Raw genomic sequence first — 5,000 nt, forward strand, 5'->3', positions numbered from 1 at the left:
TAACAAAACAACATGAAAACAGAACTCTTATTATTTACAGAAAATATCACTACCACTAATTTTTGAATTTCAATTTAAAAGTATGTTTTGGTTAGTTGATGAAAGTGAGCGAAGCGAACACCACACAAAGTCTGAGAGTCCGGCGTAAGCCGGACGATCAGACTTGTATATAATAACGAGCTTAGTCCGTGTGTGTGTGTGTGTGTGTGTGTGTGTGTGTGTGTGTGTGTGTGTGTGTGTGTGTGTGTGTGTGTGTGTGTGTGTGTGTGTGTGTGTGTGTGTGTGTGTGTGTGTGTGTGCGTCGGTGTCAAATATGTGTGTGTGTGTGTGTGTGTGTGTGTGTGTGTGTGTGTGTGTGTGTGTGTGTGTGTGTGTGTGTGTGTGTGTGTGTGTATAGTTTGAAGTGTGTGGGTAAGCCAAATGGGGCCGGGTCCGGGCGCAAATATAAGAGTGTGTGTCTGTCTGTGTGTGTGTGTGTGTGTCTGTGTGTGTGTGTGTGTGTGTGTGTATCAAAAAGAGGGGCGCCACCGGCGCCAGTAGCCAAATATGGGATGCGCGGGTCCGTGCGTGTGTGTAAGTGTGTATCTATCTATGTGTGTGTGTGTGTGTGTGTGTGTGTGTGTGTGTATGATTTGGGGGTGTGGGTCCACGTCGTGTAGCCAATATGGGGTGCGACGGGTCCGTCGGCGTCAAATATCTATAGAAGTGTGTATCTATCTATGTGTGTGTGTGTGTGTGTGTGTGTGTGTGTGTATCAGTGTGTAGTGTGTGTGCGTGCGGGTCCGTCGTTAGAATATGGGGTGTGTCGGGTCCGTGCGTCATCTGTGTGTGTGTGTGTGTGTGTGTGTGTGTGTGTATGTGTGTGTGTGTGTGTGTGTGTGTGTGTGTGTGTGTGTGTGTGTGTGTGTGTGTGTGTGTGTGTGTGTGTGTGTGTGTGTGTGTGTGTGTGTCGGATTGGCGCGCCGGCACCAACTACCTATAGAAGGGGCTGCGACGGGTCCCGCGGGGTCGGACACCTTTATGACTCCTCCGCGTGTCTATTTCCTTCTTCGTTCGCCTCAAGTTTGTAGCATGCCGTTCTCAGAAAGTGGAAATCCGCATGCAAACGGCTGCTTAAATAGTAGCAAGATGTTTATGTGATCTGACGTGGAACGTTATCTTTATCGGTAGGAAGATACCTTCCACGTCATTTTATGCTTAAACATCCTTCTCTGATAATTGTTTGAGGAAAACAGGAGGAAAACCCTTATTTCGCGTGATACTTTTAAACTTTGTCTAGAATATATTGGTATGGGTGTTTGAAGCTGAAGTTCGAATGTTCTCCAAATGTAGAAATGACGCGTGTGGAAAGAAAACTGTGAGATCTTTCGCTTTTATTAGAATATAAAAAAGGAAGAAAGATTGTTGGAGATACACAAGTCCAATTTCATAGAAAACTGCACTAATATTAATTTTCGTTGATCAGTGAAGGCGAGCGAAGCAAACAGTACAGAAAGTCTAAAGTCCGGCTTTAGCCGGACGTTCAGACTGGTTAATAATATCCTCAAGTACACTCCCAGACTGTTTCCGTCGCACCCCAGGCTTTGATTTTCTAGATTTTGAGATCCGTGGTTTAAGTGGTAAATTTGTGAAGGAAGTGTAGAGAGGACGATCAGATCGATGGTACGCGATAGGTATCATACGCGAACTGTACGTACTCGTGCCATCGCCAGTTACCCCCAAGAATCAAATTTATATCATGCTCCATTTTTTCGTTTTCCACAGTTGTCTCGAAAATTTAGTCGCACACTCTTTTTCGGAATTCCGACTGCATCGTCAGACAAGCAAAAAGATGTTATAAAAACCGAGTACAGAACTGACTAAGCATTGTATTTGATATATAACTAATGAAGTATGACGATTTCCTCAACATCACCGCACATTGTCCCAACGACAAAAAAGCGTCCGACGGCATCGTCAGAAACTGTCGCCAACGTATTATAATAATACAAATCTACACAAAATGCAAACTTAAGGAAAACACGGACACCATTCCAAAGTGTAGAAAGAAACGACGACAGATGGACTTGTAGCACGTCAGCATAAATTACAAGAGATTCCACAATGACATGGTTAACGTGTTTGTGGCACTGCAAAACCATGTGAGAAATTAATTGGAGCAGTTAATTGTTGACTTCACTTTACTCCACTTTTCACTGCTTCCAAACTTAGATACAGTTCAAAGTTTACGCTCTTTACGTAGAATATCTTAGTAATCAACGTTTATCATATTCTACATTATGTATTCTATCAGACTGAACGTCCCGCTAAAGCCGGACTTCAGACTTTCTGTGGTGTTCGCCTCGCTCTTTTTAGTGATCAACAAAAATCAATACTAATGCCGTTTTCTGTAAAATTAGACTTGTGTACCTCTAACAATCTTTCTTCATGCTTTTTTTTATTATAAATAAGGGCAAAAGATTTCATAGTTTTCTTTCTAACCGTGTCAGTTCTACATTTGAGGAATATTCAAACTTCAGCTTCAAACGCTCCGTTGATACCAATATAGTGTAGACACAATTTGAAAGTATTTCCCAAAATTTGGGTTTTCCTCCTGTTTCCCTCCGAGAGTTATCAATGAATGATGTTTTAGCACAAAATGACGTGAAATATTTGATCCTACTGATAAAGATAACGTTCTACGTCAGATCATCGCGCCGTCTTCTACAGATATCTGGCTCCGGCGCACCAATCTGACCCCCGCGGACCCGTCGCACCGTCTTCTACAAATATCTGGCGCCGTTGCACCAACCCGCCCCTTTATCCTACTGATAAAGATAACGTTCTACGCCAGATCATGTAAACTGTTGGCTACTATTTAAGCAGCCGTTTGCATGGATATTTTCACTTTCTGAGGAAGGCATGCTACCAACTTGAGGCGAACGAAGAACGAAACAGACACGAGGAGGGGTCATAAATGTGAAAGGCAACGCGCCCAGTGGCCAAGGCTACGAAACATCCCATTTACCTTTTGCGACATGTACATGAAGTTAGAGCCTTCGAATTTCAAGGGCGTGGCGATGGTTCGGTCCTCATCGGAGTAGGAATTTTGCATCAATATGGAGTATTTTCGTGACACACAGACACACACACACACACCTAGCACTCCTAACTGGGCAGATCTGAGGAGGGCTTATTTCCAACTTAGCCCAAAAAAAAAAAGAAAAAAGAAAAATACGACCCAAAAAAAAAGCTTACGGCACCTCGGAAACCGAAAAATGTCTAAGTATGTGAGTATAGTTAAAGCGGCATCCATAGAACCATCCAACCAACAAATTTCATGAAAGTAAGATTTAAATGCTGTATCAATCGAATGATCTATCTATCTATCTATGCTCGAATTTCTATTTTTGTAGTGCCTGCCTCAGCTAAGTTGAGTATCGGACGCATACGCAGACGCGGACTGAGTGCGTCATTATATAGCACGATAGCACGGAACTGGCACAGACGTAATAATTCTGTTTACAAACTAACCATCCATCTAGTAATACAAAAGTAATGAAATTGTCCAGATTGTCGCCTATCGAGCGGCTCGCTAAGCCTTGTTAGTATTTTCTCGAAGTTCTGCATCCGATCGTATCGGAAAATCCATTGTTGAAGACTTTTCTCAGCATCAAATAAAGAAAAAGCGTGCAAACTCAAGAACAAAGTTTTCATGGCATCCGTTCTAATGACAGCTGATAGACAATAACGGTATTCGTTGAGATAAAATGTAGAACAAAAGAGCCGCCGACCTCATGGGTCCCTTTAATAAGTATGAATGTTGTTCCTATTCCTGAGAGAGAGGAAGGCACTGGGCAGGTTTTGTACGCGATCGAGAAAAGTGTAAGAACTGTTCGCGCCCGCTCAAGTAAATCGAAAAATAACGGAGTAACCGCTTCGATTGATGAAATCAATAAGAGATACCAGATCCTGAGTGCAACTGTGTGAAATTCAAAAGAAGTTCAAGCGAATCTCAAGAGATAAGCGATTAGAAGCAGCTCCATAAATAGTTAAGTTATTGTGCACATAAGTATGCACGAAGTAACCACGAGACGCACTAAGTCGAGTCCAACGTAATCCAAGAACTTTTTGTATAAAAGATAATAGCGATTATAGAAGTGTGCTACACTGGTTAAAGGCATCACCCCACGAATGTGAGGTGGTACGGATTTCAGGTGGAGTATTCGTGTACGGGGTCGTAGATTATGGAGAGAGGGGTGATTCTGTCGATTTCTCCTTGTATCAGTGGGAACGGACAACCCCGGCACGCTGTTTCTTACGAGTCGAGTCGTGTTCAAATGCAGCGCGCCACCCTTGTACCGTCCCTCACTTGCGATTCGCCAGAATGGGATTTCGCAAATCGCAGGCGGTGGGGGTTGGGCGAAGTGCAAACGTTGCGCATTGCAACATAAGCAGTCATAAGAAACCGCATACCGGAGTCATCCGTTTCCACTGATACAGGAAGAAACGGACGGAATCACTCTCTTCCACACAATCAACGGCCCCGTATAAGCATAACCCACCTGAAACACGTACCAGCCCAAATTCGTGGGGTGATGCCTTTAACTGCGCCTGTTAACTAACTGTTAACTATATTTGCAATTATTAAACTATTAACTGTTAACTATATTTGCAGCCAGCAGGAAACGGGTGCGTATCGTTAGGTACCCGCAGCCTCCGCGACCACCTATCCTTAGGAGAAATGACTGGCAACGGCTATCAATTGCGCTGCGCAGCAGTTAATAGCGTCAGCGGAGCATCACGCTGCGTTTGCCCTACGCCCCGAACATCACATCGTCCATCTTGGGCCTTCATTGTCTAACGAGGTGCAAAATATGCACGCTACCTCTGGTATTGTTTCTGTACGGAGTATGGATCGCTTACGTATAGAGATACATCGTACGATTGCACAAAAAAATCCCAGAAATAGGAAATAATAGGGTTTTATTTGTGTTAAACAAACAAATCGAAACTTTCCA

Source organism: Necator americanus, chromosome II (genome assembly GCF_031761385.1).
Source record: "Necator americanus strain Aroian chromosome II, whole genome shotgun sequence".
NCBI classification, from domain to species: Eukaryota; Metazoa; Nematoda; class Chromadorea; order Rhabditida; family Ancylostomatidae; genus Necator; species Necator americanus.